We start from the raw sequence: 22,906 nt of genomic DNA, 5'->3' as shown, positions 1-22,906 counted from the left end.
ATGAAAATATTGGCATACTCGAAGATGCTTTTGGAAAATGGGAGACCTAGCAAAGATGGTTTAAAAGGCACACCATTGCACCAAATATATTGTAATGTGAAAGAGTAACATTTTTTAAACTGATTTTTTATTGCTTCCAAATCAGTGAAGTACACTGCAAACAGAGAAATGTGAAAAAGGAAGAGAAGAAGAGCTGACTTTCTGTGTTGTGGAGACTTGTGTTTTTGGATGCATCCATAGCAGCCTGTCACTTCGGATCAGAAGCGTGCATTTGCAGCAAAGTTCTCTGCCATCCCCACTGTTTTGCATCACAGACTGGTCTTAGAGAGCATCAACGAGACTCCTCTTAGTTGAAAGCAAGTAAGTGGAAGATACACCACAGGACTGCACCTCATGTACTGCTGCCCCAAAGAGATATTCAGTCTCGGGGATCAAACTAAAGCAAAAGAAAATAAAGTACTACTTCTTAGAGAAGTGGTCCACTCCACTTGGTAAACTAAACATAGCTTATCACAACCACTTCTGTTAAGCTGGAAAGCTGAGAGTATACACTGAGCACGCAGGATTCACAGGTAGCATCGGTGTAGGAATGCACAATTATCTCACAACTGACATTCCAGTATCATTACTACTATGTATTACGGCAGCACCTAGAGGCCTTTGACACGGGTCAGGCCACTATTACAGGCACTGTCCAGACTTAATAAAGCAGTCCCTATTCCAAACAACGCAAATGGAAAAAATATGCTGAGCAACAGTCTATTTGTAAAGAGAGCAAGACAGCAGAGAGGTGACTGCAGTGGCTATATACTTTCCCAGACTAGGCGTAAATTGGGTCACAGGTGAAAAATTGCTTTGGTCTCATCCTTGCCCAGATTCAAGCTCCCCACTAAACCGCAAATAATCTGGTACAATTAGTCAGCTTGTCTCAGCTGAGGCCTTCCTTGAGAATACAGAAATGCTACAGCTCGGGCGCGAGGTGGGGTGACTGAAAGTGGGCAGGAGGAATTCCTGCAGCCTCTCTTTTCCAGGTGCTGGCTCTGAAAGCTTCTGCTGGGGGATCTGCACTTTCCTAAACACTAAATCCACCCCTGATAGCAACTGAAAGTCTTTGATTTGTATGAATATATTTCAAAATCTCCCATGATTACAGCTTTGTAATATTCTGGAAGCAGATGGCAGGCACAGCTGACAGTGACAGTAGTTACAAGTGCAAATAGGAGGTGGCAGAGAGGAGGGGGAAGATACAGAATTGACTTAAGAAAACAGTGTAGGAAAAGGAGCTCTTATTTTGAAGATGCAACCAAGTGATGAAAGCAGGTAGGGAGGATCAGTTGCCACTGGGAGAAAAACATAAATCTCTGCTTCTTGATCGTGGTACAGCATGTGCTTAAATATCTTACTAAACAGGCAAGAGAGGGACAGAGGGAGAGGAGGAAAAAAGAGATTAAGACATTCAACACCACTTGACCCTTAGGAGCGCCACTCTGCTCTCCTAGGAAATCAACAGCAGCCAGCATTCAGAAACGAACACTCGGCCACTGGATAAACACTTACAATAAATGCCAGCTCCCCAGGACACCTCTGTATTTCTGGGTCAGGTGAAAAGAAGTTCACTAGTCTGAGATAAAGCTCATATTTTCCCAGATCATGTCAGTAAAGAAAGTAGCTGGCATTTACTGGCTGATCCTAGCAATGCTCTTAAAGTCGTTACATCTTCATTGCAATCCTTGAGGTGATGCTTACTTCATTAAGATGCAAGAGGGAATGTGAAACCATCCACGGCGCTAAACAAAGTTCTTACAGTGTCTCTTCAGCATATTCCTCTCCCAGGCAGCAAGGAAGATAATTTTCTTCCATCTCCCAAAACCCGCTATCATCTAAAGAGTTAAGCAACAGAGAGAATATCTCAAGGAAGACACTCTTGTGCATCTTGCCCCTCTCAACCCCCTCCCCCCCTTTTTTTAAAAAAAAAACACACACACAACATAGCATACATCAAAGTGAAAACTGACATGCACTGCCCTGCAGCTCTCTGCTGCATGCTTTTAGGTTTTGGAAACTTCATTTTCTACCTTATGAGGATTACATGAGAGAGGATGAAATGCTTGTTTTGAGGTTCATTTTAGACAGAGATGTAATAAATGTTGTGGCTTCCCACTGCAATGGAACAAATTCTTTTGTAGATGGACAGGGGGGGAGTATGTGGTTTAGTTTGTATTTGAGTGCTAGGATCTGGGTGGAGATGCCATATGGGGAGTATTTGAGAGTGAAAAGGGGGAATAAAACAAGAAACAGGGATTGGAGGCTTAGCCACTGAAGTGCTTGCGTTTGCTCTAAATGCAGTCCACCCTGTAGTGGAAAATGAACTTCTCAGTCTCAGTCCCCACTGAACTGCAGATTTCCATACACACACATACACACACACCTAAAGTTCCAACCCTACAATAAATAATTCATCAGCTTACAGCCTCTCCTCAGCTAATTCCCAAGACTGAGACAGCATGAAGTCTGAATTATATCTGCCCCATAATAAAATATTTGTTCTTCCAAGTGCACAAGATGAGATAATTTTAATCCCAGAATCATAGAATCACAGAATCACAGAATGGTTGAGGTTGGAAGGGACCTCTGGAGGTCACCCAGTTCAACCCCCCCTGCTCAAGCAAGGTCACCTAGAACACATTGCACGTAGAGCATCCAGGGCGGTTTGAATGTCTCAAGGAAAGGAGCCTTCACAGCCTCTCTGGGCAACCTGTCCCAGTGCCTGTCTCCCTCACAGTAAAAAAAACTTTTCCTCATATTCAGATGGAACCTCCTGTGTTTCAGCTGATGCTCATTGCCTCTTTTCCTGTCACTGGGCACCACTGAAAAGAGTCTGGCCCCGTCCTCTTGACACCGTCCCTCAAGATATTTCTATACATTGATAAGCTCCCATCTCAGCCTTCTCTTCCCCAGGCTGAACAGGCCCAACTCTCCCAGCCTTTTCTCATGAGAGAGGTGCTCCCTTCCCCTAGTCATCTTCGTAGCCCTCCACAGGACTCTCTCCAGGAGCTCCATGTCCCTCTTACACTGGGGAGCCCAGAGCTGGACACAGCACTCATGCGAGGCCTCACCAGGGGGAGGATCACCTCCCCTGACCTGCTGGCAACCTTTTTCCTAATGCACCCCAGGCCATCATTGGCCTTTTTGGCCACCAGGGCACCTCGCTGTCTCATGGTTAACTTGTTCACCAGGACGCCCAGGTCCCTCTCCACCGAGTCGCTCTCCAGGTCAGCCCCCAGCCTGTACTGGTGCCTGGGGTTATTCTCCCCTAGGTGCAGGACCCTTCACTTGCCCTTGTTGAACTTCATGAGGTTCCTCTCGGCCCAGCTCTCTGGCCTGTCCAGGTCTCTCTGAGTGGCAGCACAGCCCTCTCTGGTGTACCACACCTCACAGTTTTGTGTCATCACCAAACATGCTGAGGATGCACTCTGTCCCTTCATCCAGGCCACTGACAAGTAAATTGAACAGGTCTGGACCCAGTACTGACCCCCCGGGGACACCGCTGGCTACAGGCCTCCAACCAGACTGCGCCGCTGATCACAACCCTCTGAGCTCTGCCATCCAGGCAGTTCTCAATCCACCTCACTGCCCACTCCCCTAACACACAATTCCTGAGCTTACCTATGAGGGTGTTGTGGGAGACGGTGTCAAAAACCTTGCTGAAGTCAAGGCAGACAACAGCCACCGCTCTCCCCTCATCTACCCAGCCAGTCATTCGGTCATAGAAGGCTCTCAGATGGGTTATGCATGCCACATTGTCCATGATTACTTGCCTGCTTTTTGCATTTGTGGGCCTCTGTTGTTTAGAAGGGCTGATAAATTTACCTTACTTCCGTCTGCTGAGTAGGAAAGAACTTTGTGTTGCCCTGATGCTCCTTTCATGAAATTTACATAAAGTCGTAAGTGCATCCATACCTAAAAAGGAGAAGGCCATTTGGGCAAAACATCTGACGTAAGCGTGTTTCCACACTGATCCATGGGTAAAAGATCCTGCTCGGGTTTACCTACCAACAATGGGAATTTACTGGTACAATTTGAGAATCTTTGGCATAGGTAAGTGGCACTTGCATTGTGTAGGCTGGCTGGTCTGCAACCCCAGAGCCCCTGAACATGCTGTATAGCTTGGCTCATGGCCACTGCAACCTGTGCTCTGATGCTGTGGGCATCCTGTCTTGGTGTTTTGCCTGTCTCTGTGCAGGATTTGGGTTCTGGTGAATTGATTTCATTTGTTGCAGTTTATACCCCAGCTTGGTCATTTGACCACTGGCAATTTGATTCCTTTCCAACAGCTCTGTGCATCCAGCATTTAGACTTGCATTCTGGTAGTGAAGGCTGGGGACGTTTCCTTTCAGCTGCTCCTACAAATAAATAGCATTATCATGGGGAAGCATGAGCACGTAGAAAAAACAAACAAACAAACAAACAAAAAAACAATCAAGCAGTCACGCCTTTCACACAGCAGGGTCTACTTCCACTGGAGCTGAAGACAGCTTTACCCAGTGAAAAGCCTCTTCATTTCACCCCCATTTCTCCATCTTCTCTAGCATATTCAGTCATCACACCTGGGGAGTGGAGGGAGGAAAGAAATAAGGCCTACCTGAGAACTGATCTATTTTTCTGGCTTTAGTAGCTATAGAGCTTTGAAAATTTTAGGTGGATTTACATTTGCACCTTCTATAAGGTTGTAAAAGTCTTGTCAACTCAAGCCTGTCAGAGCCATGGCTCTATCTGAATGCAAGTTTTCCCCTTTATCAGTCATCCCGGGGGCTGCAGCAACACCTTTTGAAGAATCAGCAATCTCACATACACTGATTATGCCAGAGGGTTGAAACAGGTTTCTAATTAAAAAGTTGTACTGAAAGTTGTACAGAGAAAAAGGGAACACTTCTGGATACTAGGACATCATCAGGCTTTAATCTGACACAAGAGTTGTTTGCTGCATACTAGGAAAAGTAGTGAGCCTTTAGTACTTTTGCCACACAGAGGCCTAGGCTGCTTCTGAAACAGGCCCCCAATTTCAGTTCAGTTTGTCTTGGAAATAAAAAGCTGTGAAGTAGTCAGCAGTTACCTGGAAATAATGGACTGTAAATGCTAGTGATATGGGAGCTGTTTTACACACAGATCAGCTGTCCACGGAGAAGATATGGGATAGTCAGCTGAAGAAAGTTATCTTTTAAACCCTCCCATCATTAAGTTGTCCTTACACACGTCATCTTTAGCCTGCACACATCTGGTGTTTCAGTTTCCTTGTTTCAGTTAGGACTGTGATTTTTTTTTTCTGCAAAATAAACAAGTCAGTAAAACTGGTTTGTGAACAGTTTTTTTCTTAGGTCTGATAACTATTGGGCTGAATCGGCTTAGTAAATTTCCTCTCCTCCCCTCTCCATCAGAATAACTTAACCACATTTGTTTTGCTCTGCCAGGGAGTAGGAATACGCAACATCCTAGCTGGGGGCTGGCAGTTTAGACTCTTGTCTCAGTCACATGGAGATTATCTGATCCATACGGCTGGAGAGAGCGGGTACGTCCCAGCACAGGAACATGTCCAGCAGAAGTGCTGAGAGGATAGTGGAGTGCTCTGTGCACCTCTGTGCTGACACAGCTCTCCAGTGTTTATATGAATCAAAACATGTTCGAAAGCAGGTAACTGATTGCACAGCAGAAAGTAGCCTAGAAGGCCATTTCACATGTAATTATGGGCTTTCTGAGGCCTGGCAAAGCCTTATGAAACATAAGAAACATTCTTCAAGTGCAAACATGGCCATGATCATGAGGAGCGATGTCACCTAATGCTTTAGGGAATCCAGACCTTTGTCTAGTTATCGTCTAGTTATTGTCTAGTTATCTAAAAAATATGTATCTCCATTCCAAATATACCGACTTTGATTTGATTTTTTTTTTTACAGGTCAGAAGGGATTTCAAGAGTTTATAATTCAGCCAGCATGAATGTTGTAGCATCCTCATCTGTCTACTTCTTTGCTTTCAACAACAACTTTGTGAACTCTAAAGATTTTTATTTTTATTTTTTTCAGAATTGCACTTATGCTTGTTCCCTGAGATTTAATTTGTGCCATATTATGAGTAATTGCGGAGAAGAAGAGAAGTTAACCATGGAAGTTAGTCCTCTGGCTTTTACACCTTACCTCAGTGTTTGTCTCCTTGACGTATGTATAGCAACCTGGATCTCTCATGGTTCATTCCAGATATGTAGGCTGGTCTTCTGTTCATGTGCAAATCAATTTCACTGATGTAATGTTAATACATATGTGCCTGATTTACCAGGAGAGTGTACTTCAAAAAACTTAGATGTTACAAAACCAGTATATAGTCCCTATTAGAATCCGTCTGTATACCTCCAAGGTAAACTCATAGGCTGGTTAATGTGAATGTCCACAAAAAACAGTTATATTACTTTTACTTTGATACCATGTTAGGATTACAATGGGAACTGACAAAATGATCAGCCTCTTTCTCTCCATTTTATCTGTTTGCCAGTGCAGAACAGCGATATCACTAGTGTTTTTCATACACTACTCATACAAAATATGAGGCAATGGTGGAGTAACAGTAAAGAAATAATGCCAAATAATTTAATGTATCATTAGGGGAATCTGTCTTGAATGACTAGCCAGGAAAATAGAGTGGAAGCTATAACCTGAATTTTTGCCTGTGTCAGAAATAAATGAATAAACAAGACAACTTTTTCATGAGCAAAAGAAGGGCACCTTCAACACCAAGAGAAATGTCAGGTTGTTCACTGGACAAATATTTTACTGTCTATCAAAAATGAACCAAGTCTTTATGGAAAATGAATTTTCCAAGGTATACTTTCTACCTCTCAGCCACATTTTTTGCTCCCATATATGTGAGCTCATGCATATGAGCACACACCTGTGTATGCTTTGGACTGTCTAATTTACATGAATTTCTTTATGTCTTAGATATTAACGGGAGAGCCAGCTTATTCTAATTTTTCATATTTTGTTGTCTTCATGTGTTATATAATGTTATTGTGCCAGTATATGGGGAGAGTTAACCTGAAAGGAGTTCTTATTCATAATAATGTGTGTGTGACCTTTTTCTGGTGCCCTTACTCTGTGGTTCTCATGAGCCTAACAGCCAGAATTTAATCACAAGATTTTCCATAAAGACAGGAAAATTACAAAGATCTTTGCTTAGCTGGGTAGAGTTAAGCTCAATCATTTTAGCTGATTCCTGCTAGACACACCAGGCCTTAGCCTTGAATTAAATTATCTCGATGGCATAAGTCTAGTCTGAAAAGAAATTATTAGAAGGAATATATTAACATACTCCCCATGCAGTGGCATGATCTTTTAATTCTGTTACTTCTGAGCCCCACAAAGCCAAAATTACAGAAAGAATATATTTTGGACAGATATGATGTAAATACAAATCAATGCCAGAGATCTGATATACTTGCATAGAAATCCAAGCTAATTTTAAAATAGAGGGAGAATCTATCATTTATGATGTCTTAAAGTGTCACTTCCTATTTTGCCACAAGCTCCTGCTGGTGTCATTGCTAATAACAGTCTCTTAAAACACACCTTCTATAACTAAGAATCCATGCCTTAAAGCATAGTCTTCTCAGGAACTCTCTTTGGACTGTGCAGCTGACCACAGTGAGCAACATGGACCTTGTGAACAAAAGGGGATGCTCTCAGCTTCCTTATTTGAAAGTGTGCTGTAGTTCTGGAGAACCAAAGAAGGAAGAGTTCATTTCAAAAGTCCGTCTGTGGAGTGCCATATAGTGTAAGGGCTTTAAAAACATTTGATAGAGGCTGTGTATAAATTGTTCTTGAAGTAAATGCAGCACGAATATCTAAAAAAAGGTCACAAATGTGATTTTCTTGTTCCTTTCATGATAAGCACTTCCATGCCTTTTTATTTCAAATTCAGAATGGAACACATCTTGCGCTGCAGGTTATTCCCTCTGCCACATTACTTCCAAAACTGTGTGGGCTCTCAGTGACATGTCACACATTCTCATCTCCAACACCTAGGCAAGGTGGCCTGAGTGACTTCATCCATATGTTATTTCCACAACAAACAAATAATCACCTATGCTTTCATTGCAAAGTGCCCTTTATGAATTAAGGCCTTGTCTGTCCCTTTGAGTAAATGCTATTTCCAGCAATGAAAAGAATACAAGTCCCTAGCCAAACATTTTTGCCATCTGACTTCCACTTACCTGCAATTTTATTCGTTCTCGACAACTTGCACAGGTACCTGGAGTAGGTGAGGGCACTCAGAATACTCATTGCTATGCAAAATGTGCTGAACAGCAATGGTCATCACCAGTTTAGTAATTATTCCTCCATTTTGTCATTTCAATATGCCTCTGGTGTTGCATAGAAAGCTCTGCTTCTCAGTGATATTTATGGGTATTCTCAGCTGTTTGCAGTTATTGTGTAGCTCTGATTAATACTTCCTTCTCTCTGACACAGAAGGAGCTGCATTCTAATAGTCTTTATTATTTTCCATCAGATTCCATACTCCTGCATAAATATATATGTATATATGTAAATCAAGTAGTGTTGGAGGTCCATAAAATGTGAGACCATGAATATGTCATCACTGTACATTTTATTTTCCCATCTACTCTGAATCTCCCAAATGTTGTTAGTTTATTTATGGCTGTATTGTTCGTATGGGATACCTTATTCTGAAGAGGTAATCTGGCCCAGACCTCCAGGTCCATTTTCATGGTTTAGATTGTATTTGAAACAATTATTTTAGCTTCTCTCTTCAGATGCTAGCTCATATCCTGTCAGTCCCTGCAATAAGCTTAGAGCATGCAATGAGTATTGCTGATTGATTCCCACCTATAGCAAAATCATTATACTTGTTTTTACTCCTCCTATGTATTATCATTTTAAGGCTTCAAAGAAGACCTTGGCAACAAAAATCAAGTTGTACAATGGATTTCAATCCAACAGTATATGAATGATTTGTATGAATCAACTTGCCTTGCAAAAAGATGCAGCGGTTATCACCTGGGACATTTATCCTTTATAATGAAATTTTGATCAACTAATGGCCAGAGAGTCTCAGTCTCCCTTTAATGGAAAGTTACAGACAAATGCTAAGTTGGCCTTCTCCACTTGTACCACAGAGTTCAGTCGATACAAACACAACTCTTGGCTCAGCTTACAAAAATAATGACAATTACATCTGTGCATTTTGGAAATGAAATAGTTTTCCTCTTATTCTATGGTCCTCATCTTAATGACAGCCTATGGCATATGTAATTTCTGGCTGTGACTCCTTCTTCGTAGGCTGAAGGAAATAATCCAAATCAATTTTAACAGCTCTGTGATACTTCCATGACTAAAGCACTGCTTTCAATACTATATTAAGACAATGTGCACTTAAAGGTAGTAACTCAGCTTCTTTAAAAGGGGTTGCCACATTTATTATGGTTTATCTGAGAGGGGGAAAGTGTTCTTTGTCCATTTCCAGCATGAGCTCACACTCACTCAGAGTGGTATGTGAGTGTGTTTGAACTGTGTGTTGACACAGCATCGGTTTGGTGTTCTGCACATGGAAATCCTTACCCAAGTCCCTGTGTCTTGCACAGATTAAAATATTAATTAAATGAATAAAAAGTTGTGTTTTTTTTTTTTTTTTTAGTTCTTCATCAAGTGTTGATGGAGGGGAGAATGATGGGAACAATTAAATCAGACAGAAGGTAGTTCTACAACGTTGCTCTCCAAGAGGTAGATAGAGCCGTGACAAAGCATTCCGAGTGATTGTGCAGAGCCCATTTATTGTGATAGTCCAGACAAATATCACCACTCATCTAACATTTGAAAAGTCAGGCCAGATGAAATAATCAATTAATAAGGCCATCAACACAATAGTAGAAAAAAAGATATAATACAATGATGACAGAGCCAATGCAGGTGGTAGAAAATGGAGCTGGAATTGAAACAGAAAGAAAACTTATAGTTTGCCCATGTGGGGAAAAAAGATTCATCCTTCTGTTTACCATAAATACGTGTAGTTTCTGAGTACTTTGTTGGTAATGGTAATGCAACTTAAACTGTTACCTTCAAACATTTTGAAGTTTCATTTGTTATCTTTACTGTAACATGCATTTTAGGAATAAACAACTGAAGCACAAGCAATGTGTTATAAAAACTAAATCTAAAATGTAAATCTAAATGTAAATGTACTAAATGCATCTAAATCTAAATGTACTAAATCACTATAAATATTGGTAATAATATTCAGCACATATCTATATTCTCCTTCCTCACTGTGGATATGGTGTAAAGTTAATACAGTACGTTCTGTATGAACTGCTGTAATACTCAAAGCAACCGTACCACAGATTCTCAAGCATGTGTGCTGATACAAAGTCTAGCATCGCATAGTTCATTTATCAGAACATGTCACCTTGTGGGTGGTGTAAATACAGAAGTAATTGTGACAAAGGCACTTGTCACACTGTGAGAGTCATGTCTGATCCAACATGCTACATTTTTAAATGTAAGAGGCATAAGGTAATGACAGGACATTCTCTGTAATGTGTAATAATAGAAAGGAGATTATCAGAAAAGATTTATATTATTACCATAAAAAACAAAAAGTATCTTATTATTCATAGTGTGTATTCCAATGCTGTCTTGCCATTTTACACTGTATGATGCCATAATGACTAAGAAGGAAGAAGCAGCGATTAAATTAAAAACCACAAGGCAACAGCCAGGTAATGTCCTGATCCAGAGGATGGGAGGACATTGCACAGATGGAGGCAGTTGGGAAGGGCATGCCCATGAGGCAGCCCCCATTCTTGGCCCACCCTGGAATTAAAAACAGGCTGGACAGCAGACTCGGGCAGCTGGCTCCCAGTACCCATTCTCTTTCCAGGAACAATGCCATTCGTCAGCCTGGCAAAAACTCAGACTCCAAGACACCCACACTGTTGTCTGAATGATTAAAGCTTTGTGCAGCCGTATGTGCACTGGTCTGCAGTATGAACATGTTCCATCCTTCCAGGTCATGTAAATGAAACAGCCTCACCCAGGCTAAAGCTTGGTGCAAGCTCATTTTTTTTGTTGTTGTTGTTTGAGAATTGTAGAGGTTAGTCTAAATTGGCACCTTAGCACTAACTTATAAATAAAACACAGTTACTGAGCGTGTCCAGGCAAAAAGTACAATGAAATCTATGCTTAATTCATACCATGGATGTATCATAACTCGAAGTGCATGATGCTATACCCTTTCCAGTGCCAGCTTCAGTGCCTGAAGCCAGTTTTTCTTCAGTTACACCTCAAGCAATGATGGCAACAAGTGTTCTTCATCTTGTTCTTCCAGTATTTCTTATCTTGCGTGGAGGAAAAAGCACCTCGTTTTAGTTGTACAATGTTCACAAGTATGTAACATTACTTGGAAGCCCTGAAGAAGTCTGACATAAATTAACTCCCTTGCCTGTTAATTCAAATTCTTCCAGTGGACTGTCTTATGTTAATGTTACTCAGGCTAACCCTGCCCATCAACATTGACTGAAATACCCAAGAAACACAGGAAACATTTGTATTGTGATTCTCCACATCTCTTTCCTGCCCAATGCTTAACAAAAATCAATCAATCAATCAATCAATCAGTCAGTCAGTCTCCTGGAAAGACAAGTCCTCTTCTGTCATAGCACTTATAATCATAGCAAGGAGCAAAATATCATTTTTAAGATGACATCCTTAAAGCTATTGCTTCTCAGTTTCTGTTGCATCATCAGCTTTATTCACAGCTGTTAGAATCAGATATAGTGACCTCAGCTCAAACAAGCACATGCTTTAGTTCTCACTGAGTGCTGGGGGATTTAAGAATGTACTTACAGTTAAACACATGCTTATGTCTTTTCAGAGTGCCAGATCCATCACTTCTATAAGTATGTGTGTCTTCATTACGAAAAACAACAACAGAAACACAGATTTCCAGTTTTTCTTTCAATGGAGAGGATTTGAAGCTGCTCTTCTGAGTTTTTATATCAGCATGGATTTTATAGACTTGCAGGCCACGGTGACATGGAAATGTATTGAGAGGGTGGTCAGGCACTGGAACAGGCTCCCCAGGGAAGTGGTCACAGCTCTGAGCCTGCTGGAGTTCAAGGAGTGTTTGGACAATGCTCAGAAATATGGTTTGATTTGTGGGTGGTCTTGTGGGGAGTCAGGATTTGGACTCAATGAACCTTGCAGGCCCCTTCCAACTTGGGATATTCTGTGATTCTATGATTTTGTAATGAAATGAGACTAAAGTTGAAAACTCTGTCACCATCTCCATCTCTGAAGAACTGGAGCAGAGTGAACCCAAGTTCCTCAGCCGAACTCAGCTGACATAGGAAGGCACAGAGGGAGATGTATCTTTCAGGTAAGAGAAAGTGGTTTCTTGTGCACCACCAAGGGAGGCAGAGGTGGAAAAAGAGAAGCTGTGACACTGTACAAGCACTGCTCAGCAATGCCAGAACACTGGTGTGTTATCAGCACTGTTTAAGTTACAAATCCAAAACACAGCACAGTCTGGAAGAAAATTAACTCCATCCCAGTCAGACCCAGTACGGTATGTTTTCCCGTATTTAATCTTTAGAAAATATGAGACTTCATCCTGTGGTTGGATTCTGCAGAGTGCTGCTGTACTGACTTCAAGGAAAGCATACAAGAGCAGCTTCTTATTACAGGACCTTGGGGTGTCAACAGCACATAAATGATATTTCCTTAAACAGCTTTTTGTGAGTATTGCACTTCCCTCCAAAAATGATTTTCCCCCAAATAGTCAAATATTTTGAGTACTTGATAATCAAAATGATGGCCGTTACAGTTTTCCCCACATTTTTCTCTTACAAAAAAATGCAACCCTTCCATGAGACATGAAAATCACACATGGACGATATATTTTATTTCTGTTTTTAAAGTGGGAAAGAGCACGAGGAATTTGAAACAAGCAAGCAAAGTGCTGTTAGCAGTCCTCATCCCTCTTGACAGAAGCCCGGTCAAGGTCAATACAGTTTAAAGGCTGTCTCGTCAGTCAACACCATCAACTACTGAAAGACAAGGAAGACAAGCCAAGGACTGGAGGGATTCAATGCTGCTGCCTCCCTTCACAGCAATCTCCAGATGATCTGGGGAATCTCTGCACCTGTACAATGTTCCCTGCTTGCAAGGGCTTCATAGCACAAAACTTTGATCCTCAAAAAGTACACAGCACACATTTCAATTCCATTATTTCATGGGTTTTAAACACACAGCTAAAGTGCTGCCCTGAAAATGGATACCTACGTGAATTATTTTCATGTAATGCTCTTATGTTTTTGCAGGCTAACCCCAGTAGGCAGCTAAGCGCCACACAGCTGCTCACTCAGTCTTCCTCCCAAACCCCAGAAGGACAGGGGAAAAGGAAGATTAAAGTGAGAAAACTCATGAATTGAGATAAAAATAGTTTAACAGCTGAAGAAGAAGTAAGAGAACAAATAAAGAAACCAGAAATCATACAAAGGCAATTGTTCACCACCTCCCATGTGTAGACCAATGTCTCACCGGATCCCAAGCAAAAGATGGGAACATACCTAAACTCCCCTCCCTTCCATTCTCTTGCTGAGCCTGACATTTTATAGCACAGAATATTTCTTTGGTTTGTTTAGGTCATTTGCCTGGTTGCGTACCCTTCCAAACTCATGCATGCCCACAGTCTATTCACTTGGGGAGCAGAGGAAGAAACAGAAGGCTTTGGCACTATGTAAATACCATTCAGCAGTAGCTAAAACATTGGTTTGTTATCACCATTGTTTTGGTCAGAAATCTAAACCACTGCACTACACCAGCTGCTATGAAGAAAATTATCTCCATTCCAGCCAGAACCAGTAAAAACACTTTATATCAGTAGCTGCCCACTAGCAGATAATCCTAACTCTGGTTTATCTGGCAAGCGCATGAGTCCTTTCAGTGTGTCCTTTGATAGTCCCACGCTTTCCACTGTTATCAAGTTATATTTTCAAAATAAAGGGTAATGCCTCTTCTCTCTCTATGTAGTGACTGTAAGACAACTTGCTTTTGCAATAAACACATGTAAATTGCTTGAAATTCACTTTTCTAATATGTCCTGCTCTTGCTTTCCTGGACAGAATATTCTAATGAAAGCTTTTTTAAAGAAAATAGGCTTTTACCTGTGTGGAGCCATTACCAACTTTCACATCTTAATAAAACAGTAAAATTAGATAGATTTCCTGTCTTCAGTTCACTTATCATAGACATGAAAAGTAGGTTTAACTTGTACCATTAAGTTCTACCCAACAGCCCCTCTTGAAGTAATTTGTACTTGATGGGAATTATTTCAGAGACACTGAAGTAATAATGTCAGTGGAGGTGACAGTGGGACAAGCTTCTCTGAAGTCACTGGAATTGCAGTTGCCCACATCAGGCTTAGTGAAACCCCTAATGTTTATCAGAATTTGCAAAGCTTCAGTAGCTCTGGGCAGCTGGGTGTTTCGGGGGGTTTGTGTAGCTCTGTTTATAAAGTGAGAGTTGCTATGGCATCTGAGCACCACTGGAAAGGCAGAGTGTTGCTGCAGGCCTACAAACAGCATCCAGCCTAGCTGAGCTCTAAAAGGTGCTGCCATGCCAGGCCTGTTCTACAGCATGCATGCACTGGCCTGGAAGCAAGCTGCGTTAATTTGAACTTATTTACTCTGGGTGCTGTGATTTTGAACTTTCGGAGACTGCCAAAAAAACAAGAAGCCCAGTGCCCAGTTTCTTTCTGCTGGGCAAGTGCTGTTGCAAAACAAAACAAAACAAAAAGAAGTGGCTATTTCCTGGACCATGAGCTGCGCTTACGAATGAAAATGATGACTCTATGTTAAATAGTGCCAGTCCCAATACTGACCCCTGAGGAACATGACCCCTGAGGACTGCATGCTCTCACTCAGTTTCTAGGTGCCTATATTATTTCACATTAACAGAATTAGCTATTCTGTCCTGACTGCCAACCTGCAAAGCTAGGGCAATACCTGCTTATTTAATAGAAATTAAAGGGAAAAAATAAACAAACAAACTAGTTAGCATAATATTTATCCCAAATGGTGAGTGAAATTTCACTACTGAACATAATCTATATTATGGCTGAAGATTCACAAAAGTTAATGATATACCTGCTTAGTGTATAAAACAAGGTATAGCATGGAGAGTTATAATTCATCAAAATTAGAGAGACATTGTAAATTGGATATACTTTTTAGAAGGAAAGTTCACAAAAGAAAAAACTGGATGGTACATGAAGTAAATGCTCACTTTTCAACACTGGAAGAAGAATAACCTCTTGTAAATCTGAGGGCTATGGAAAACTTATCCCAGGAGTGATGAAGAGCTTCTACACAAGGAGAAATAGCTGTGTCTCAGCTAAATTCAGCTATCATGTTTTAATTAACCCAGCCCTAAGAGCATATTTTCTCTACTGAAATCCAAGTTACCATATCTTCTTTCATTTTCATGGGGTACAGACTGATCTTTAGAGAAAGCATTAACAAGTCTAACACCTGAATCACTTTTCCTTTCAAAACCCTTAGCCACTTTGTGTAACATCTCTGAGATCAGCATCTACAAGGATTGTTTTTCTCTGCTGAGGAGGCACTTCAGCATGATGCATGCCCAATTTATGGCACTTGCAGACCTGCCAGTATTTTACCTTAGAGCTTGTTTGTACATGCATCTTCCTCCAAGCACCACCCAGTCTGTCTGAAACAATGGAAATAAGAAGAAAGTCTGCTTGTTTTTATCTACAGTTTGCCAGCTCAATTTAAATCACTCTGCAGGAGAAACCTTAAACCGGTCACTCAGAATGGCAACATATCAACTCTGGTCAGCTTTGAATTTGCTCCCAGAGCTTGTCAAGAAATTCTGTTACTAAGCCCACATATCTCTCTGGTGGCTGAAAAAGGTGAAACGAGCCATTTGAAAGATTTGTCACTATCTACAAATGGATCACTTGTGGAAATATTTTAAATAATGTAAGTGGAGCTATAAAAACCCTGTTTAGCCAAGCAGCTGCAAGTAGCTTAAGGGTTATTACCACTGGGAAGTGATGGCAAAGATACACCATTTTTAAAAACAGTTTTTGCCTCATTAGGTTGCTTCTCTGGAAATGAGAAATTTGCTTTAACTGCATTGTTTTGAATTGCTTGGGGAAGAATCCATCAACCACAAGGTGCCCTGCTGCTTAACTTGGCCAAAAAACTGTTAATAACTCCAGCAGATGTTCTGCTTTTTAGGCAACAGGACTCCCTTTCTCCCACCCCTTTTTTCAGAGTCAGACACAAGTATGGCTGAATTCCAGCATCCTCCACAGCTACTGCTAAAGCAAAATCCAATGTTAGCCAGTCACTGGTGATAAAACTTTCATGCACAAGGTCTGTGTGAGAGCAAAGCTTGGTCTCAGTACATTTACTCTGTTGAGCACTGTTATTATAGCCAAGAAAACTTTCCTCTTGAGAAAGATTGCAAGACCAGGCCCCGTACTTCCAAGTCTACACTTTTAAAAATGTTGATCTCGATTATCAATATGAAGAACCTGGCTCTCCTTACTTACTTAGGTATTTTCTATTTTTGAGCACCCATTCATTCATTCATTCAAAAACTTTTTAATGAAAGAATGGGCTCTGTTATATTCTCAGCACAATATCATTTCCTTTCTTTTAGTTCCAGATGCTTTCATGACTTGGACTACACAGTTCTGCAATACTGAGAATGTATCTTATACATACCACTATATCTCAGTGCTGTACTTAAGCAAGCATTGATGCTACAGCATTCACTTCTTGTCAGCATCTCTGTGTTGCTGTGAGCCTGAATTCTTAAACTAAATCTCTGTTATAGGCTTTTTTTTTTTCCCTGCTGAGAAGGACAAATTAAGACAGAAAAAGCTCTTTGTTTCCTTCTTCTTGAAGTACAGAGTTTAGCAGACAATCTTAAAGGAAGATGTAGTGACCAAGGTAATACAGGTGTCAACATATATATGGAAAAAATATGTTGAACACTTCATATCCATAAACAAGGAAACAGTGTCTGGGTGTTTCAAGAAGAGCAAAATGAAAGAATGATTCCTGATTCATTATGTATTCTGCTGTTATTTAATTCAAAATAACACTGGTCAGGGATCTGCAACACATCATTCACCAACTGTAGTACTTGGACGCAAAAGTGCTCATTTTATGTTATATACTGTCGAAGGTAAGGATTGTTAGTTTTTTTGGATTCTCTTTCATACTCATTTTGAAACCTATGATTGCCAGCTAATTCTTGCTTGCCAAATGAAGTAAGGCCCATGAATCTGTCAGAAAAGACGTTAACCCATAGAGGAGTACTTCTGGTGGGAGTAGTAGTCTCAGTACCATAAAATGGCTTTGTTGTCTTTTTTCAGATATGTCTGTTGAGCATTGTCTTATGGTGCTCAATGACATTAATACATGAAGTCTCATGCAAATCAGTCTTTGCCACAGTTATACTAGGTGATGTTTCCAATCATAAAATTGAAAACAACAAGAAAAAAGTGCGCAGCTGTAAATACTTCCTTTTTCTGTGCAATAGCAGGCATATTAGAGACAGCTAAATGCCATAGCGGATCAAAAATATTGTTCTAGGCACATTCAGTTCCCTCCTTCATTTGCAGTGGTTACAAAAATGTTTTGGGAAAAATGCTAGGAATAACCATAGTTTGGGAAAAACAGCATAGATACGTATCATATTCTGTTATGTGTGTTATATTTGGAGATGTAGTTATGTCTGGAAGTTGAGATTTATTTATTTTTTTCTAAAAACATCTTCAAGCTTTGAGAAACACAGAGCACAACAACTTATAATTTCTTTTCCAAGAGTACAAATCCAGCTTTTGAAGGAAATGGAATTAGAGTTTCCAGACAAAATGTGAACCTCTAGTTGTCAAACCACTTCCACCAGCTGGGAAGTATTTTCGTCACTTAAATTAAAGAACAGTTTCCAAGTTATTGTGGCAGCACAGCAGTAGCCTTATTTTATCAGCACTTCTTGACACCAATTCAATGATACACACAACTTTTGCCTACAACCAAACGTACTATGGTGAAGAACCCAGAAATACAAAAGTTTTCACAGATCAGCTATGAATATTTCTTACATAAATCCATGCAATTTCATACATAATCCCAGAGGATTCAAAAGGCTATATGAGCACCTGCTATGTATCAGAAGCATCTCTGATCTTCTGTAGTAGTCTGCTTGCATTTAAAGCACGTCTAGTCTGTTTTCCTTATTTCAAATCATAGTAAATATAAAAACAGACGGGTCTCAACACTTCCTTTTAACTCTGAATATTTCCACTATTTGCAGCACATTACCTAGGAATGTTTGAATTACAGGACATTACAAGAATAGATAAGAGACTGGATTATAGAATCTAGAATCAATGAATCACGTAATTTTGTCATGTCAGAAAGGAAAAATTACATACAGAATTGATTATTTTATGCTACTACCATTATGAACATCATATCAAAATTAGCATTAGTTCTTACATCATATTATGTAAGTGCAGTTCCTAAGACTGTATAGCAACTGTGAATCTTAAAAGAATATTGTGCTTTTATTTGAGCTGTATAGAAACTTTTTACACCAACATGAATTATAAAAAACAACAACAACAAAAACAAGCTCTCCCATATCTATGCCAAGAAATCACAGGAATTTTCCAAGAAATTTCCCATGCATTGTTTGACTGTAGTTTGTAAGCTAGCACAAAAGTGTTGCTTAGAGACATCATGTCTTTCCTGTCAGGACCTGTCACCATTTTCTGAACTGTGGATATACTGTAAGCACATCTATGAGACAGAAAGGTGAGTCTGAAGTATCAATTTCTTTATTCTTATTTTTAGAAAAATTGCCTGAGTGTATTGTACAAGCAGATGAATGAAAAAAGAACGTTACAATCACTCAGAATGCTCTTTTGGAGAACGTTAGGTCCTGCCCACAGAACAAGGTTTGGATGGCACTAAGTTCCTTTCTTTTTAAAAGGTCAAACACAATTTTGTTGTATAAAATGGTACATATAATGGTATATATACTTTGGTATATATACTTTACATTCACTAGATACCATTCTTCCTCACAAAATACAGAACAGAAATATTTTTGTGATGCATTTCAGGGTGTCTTCTCTTTATTGTGTACAATGCAAGGGGCTTATCTGCATATATTCTGTAACATGCAATAAAGTGTAAAGTGAGATAAGGTTATCATCACAGACCATTTCTCTCACAGAGACCTCTGCTCTCATTCATGACAAAGGTGTAACCTCATTTCCTAAGAGCACTTTATACATCATCATCAGTCCTGGCTGAAATCTACATATCAAGGGAACCTTTCTGAAGAAGCAACATATTAGAGAGATGTTAATAAGAGACTGAAGTGCATTTGTCTGTGCACTTGTCTGAAACATGACTATTTGTGACCTATGGCACTGTGTCATAAATACACATCTTCTTAAGCATTCCTTTGTATTAACAAGTACTTTCACAGAATCATTTATGTTGGAAAAGACCTCTAAGATCATCACATCCAACCGTTAACCTAGCACTACCAAATCTACCACTGAACCATGCCCCTGAGTGCCACATCTACACATCTTCTGAATACCTCCAGAGATAGTGGCTCAACCACTTCCCTGTGCAGGTTGTTCCAATGCTTCACGATCCTTTCAGTGAAGAAATTTCTTCCAATATCCAAAGTTAACTTCTCCTGGCACAACTTGAGGCCATTTCCTCTTGTCCCATTGCCTGTTTGTTGTGGTTTAACCCGACCGGCAGCTAAGCACCACACAGCCGTTCGCTCATCCCCCCCCTCCCTCTCTGGGATGGGGGAGGGAATCAGAAAAATGAAGCCTGTGGGTTGAGATAGAGACAGTTTATTAGGACAGAAAAGAAAGGAAAATAATAATAACGATAACAGTACTGCTAATTATAATGTGTACAAAACAAGTGATGCACAGTGCAATTGCTCACCACCCGCTGACCAATGCCCAGCCTATCCCCGAGCAGCCGGCCCCCCACCTCGGCTAGCCACCCCTATATATTATTTAGCATGACGTCAGGTGGTATGGAATACCCCTTTGGCCAGTTTGGGCCAGCTGTCCTGGGTCTGTCCTCTCCCAGCTCCTGGTGCGCCCCCAGCCTGCCCGCTGGCAGGACAGAGCGAGAAGCTGAAAAGTCCTTGGCTGAGTGTAAGCACTGCTCTGCAACAATTAAAACATCAGTGTGGTATCAACATTAGTTTCATCTTAAATCCAAAACATAGCACCGTACCAGCTACTAGGAGGAAAATTAACTCTATCCTAGCTGAAACCAGGACACTGTTGCACAGGAGAAGAGACTGGCTCACACCTCACTACAACCTCCTTTCAGGTAGTTGTAGAGAGCAGTAGGGTCTCCCTGACTTCCCTTTTCTCCAGGCTAAACAATTCCAGCTCCCTAAGCTCTTCCTCATGAGACTTTCCTAGACCCTTCACCAGCTTTGTAGCCCTTTTTAGACATGCTCCAACACCTTGATGTCCTTCTTGCAGTGAGGGGCCCAAAACTGAACGCAATATTCAAGAAGCAGCATCACCAGAGCCAAGTACAGGGAGACAATCACTTCCCTAGTCCTGCTGGGCACTCTATTTCTGACATAAGCGAAGATGCTGTTGGCCTTCTTGGCCAGCTGAGCACACTGCTGATTCACATTCAGCCAGCTGTTGACCAATACCCCCAGGTCCCTTTCCACCAGGAAACTTTCTGTCCAAGTGCAGGCCCCAAGTGCAGGACCTGGCACAGCTTTGTTGAACTTCGTAGAGTTGGCCTCAGTCCATTGATCCAGCCTAACCAGAACCCTCTGTAGAGCCTTCCTAACCTCAAGCAGATCAACACTCCTGCCCAGCTTGGAGTAGTCTGCAAACTTACTGAGGGTGTACTTGATCCCCTTGTCCAAATCATTGATAAAGATATTAAAGAGAACTGGCCCCAGTACTCAGCCCTAAGGGACACCACTAGTGACTGGCCTCCAACTGGATTTAACTCCATTCACCATAACTTTCTGGGCCTGGCCACCCAGCCAGTTCTTTACCCAGCAAAGCGTACACACATCCAAGCCATAAACAGACAGATTATCCAGGAGAATACTATGAGAAATAGTATCAAAAGCTTTACTAAAGCCTAGGTAGACAACATCCACAGCCTTTCCCTCATCCACTGAGTGTGTCACCTTGTTGTAGAATATCAGGTTTGTCAAGCAGGACCTGACATTCATAAACCCATGCTGACTGGGCCCAATCACCTGGTTTGCCCTGTAGGTGTCCCATGATGACATTCAGGATGATCTGCTCCATAACCTTCCCCAGCATAAAAGTCAGACTGACAGGCCTGTAGCTCCCTGGGTTCTCCTTCCAGCCCGTCTTGTAGATGGGCATCACATTTGCCAGCCTCCATTCAACTGGAACCTCCCCTGACAGCCAGGACTGCCGATAAATGATGGAAAGTGACTTGGTGTGCACATGTCAGCTTCCTCAATACCCTTGGCTGGATCCCATCTGGCCCTACAGACTTGTGTGTACCTAAGTGGTGTAGCAGGTCACTAATTTCCTCTTGTATTATGGGGGGTTTCATTCTGCTCCCTGTCCCTATCTTTCAGTGCAGGGGGTTTGGAGAACAACTGGTCTTACTACCAAAGTCTGAAGCAAAGAAGGTATTAAGTACCTTAGCCTTTTCCTCGTCCTTTTGTGTTTCCCCCAACATCCAATAAAGGATGGAAATTCTCCTTAGTCCTCTTTTTGCTGCTTATGTATTTATAGAAGCATTTTTTATTGTCTTTAACGGTAGGAGACAGATTAATCTCCAGCTGGGCTTTGGCCCTTCTAATTTCCTCCCTGCATAGCCTCATGACATCTTTGTAGTCCTCCTGAGTGGTCTGCCTCTTCTTCCAAAGGTCATGAACTTTCTTTTTCTTTCTGAGTCCTAGCTAAAGCTCTCTGTTCAGACAGGCCAATCTTCTCGCCCACTGGCTGATCTTTAACACATGGGGATGAACTGCTCCTGCACCTTCAGGATTTCCTTCTGGAAGAGTGTCCAGCCTTTCTGGACTCCTTTGCCCTTCAGGACTGCCTCCCAAGGGACTCTGCCAACCAGCCTCCTTAACAGGCCGAAGTCTGCCCTCTGGAAGTCCAGGTTGGCATTTCTGCTAACCTCCCTCTTTACTTTTCCAAGAATCAAAAACTCTATTAACATGTGATTACTATGCCCAAGATGGCCTGCAACCTTCCACCCACAAGTCCTTCTCTTTTCGCAAGCAAAAGGTACAGTGGTGCACCTTCTGTAGCTGGCTCACTCACCAGCTGTGTAAGGAAGTTTAGACAACACTCTCAGAAAATATGGCTTAATTTTGGCATCATCCTGTGTGTAGCCAGAAGTTCCACTCATCCCATCCTTATGGGTCTCTTCCAACTCAGGATACTCTTTCTATGATACTCCAGGAAACTCCTAGACTGCTTCCTCTCTGCTGTATTGCATTTCCAGCAGACATCTAGTTTAAGTTGAAGCCCCCCAGTTAGAACAAGGGATAGCAATTGTGAGGCTTCTCCCAGCTGCTTATAGAATATTTCACCTACCTTTTCATCCTGCTTGGGTTATCTATAACAGACTTCCTCCATGACATCTGCCTTGTTGGCCTTCGCCGATTCTTACCCGTAAACACTCAACCCTATCTTTATAGTCATTAAATTCAAGACAATCAAAACAATCCCTAACATCCACGGCTATCTCACCACCTCTCCTTCCTAGCCTATCCCTTCCAAAGA

At 41.3% G+C, this 22,906-nt stretch overlaps 1 long non-coding RNA gene across 1 annotated transcript in view; it reads right to left on the bottom strand.

The window, feature by feature from the left end:
- Positions 1–22,906, bottom strand: part of LOC310889543 — a 43,982-nt gene that overhangs the window by 7,282 nt on the left and 13,794 nt on the right. Inside the window, exon 3 of the long non-coding RNA XR_014576612.1 lies at positions 1,747–19,964. This is a non-coding gene — a long non-coding RNA (uncharacterized lncRNA). The remainder of the gene's footprint in view (positions 1–1,746; positions 19,965–22,906) is intronic.

This window comes from Anser anser, assembly GCF_964211835.1.
Source record: "Anser anser genome assembly, chromosome: Z".
NCBI lineage: Eukaryota > Metazoa > Chordata > Aves > Anseriformes > Anatidae > Anser > Anser anser.
The sequence above is the reverse complement of the archived record's forward strand: the minus strand, read 5'-3'. Positions and strand labels throughout refer to the sequence as shown.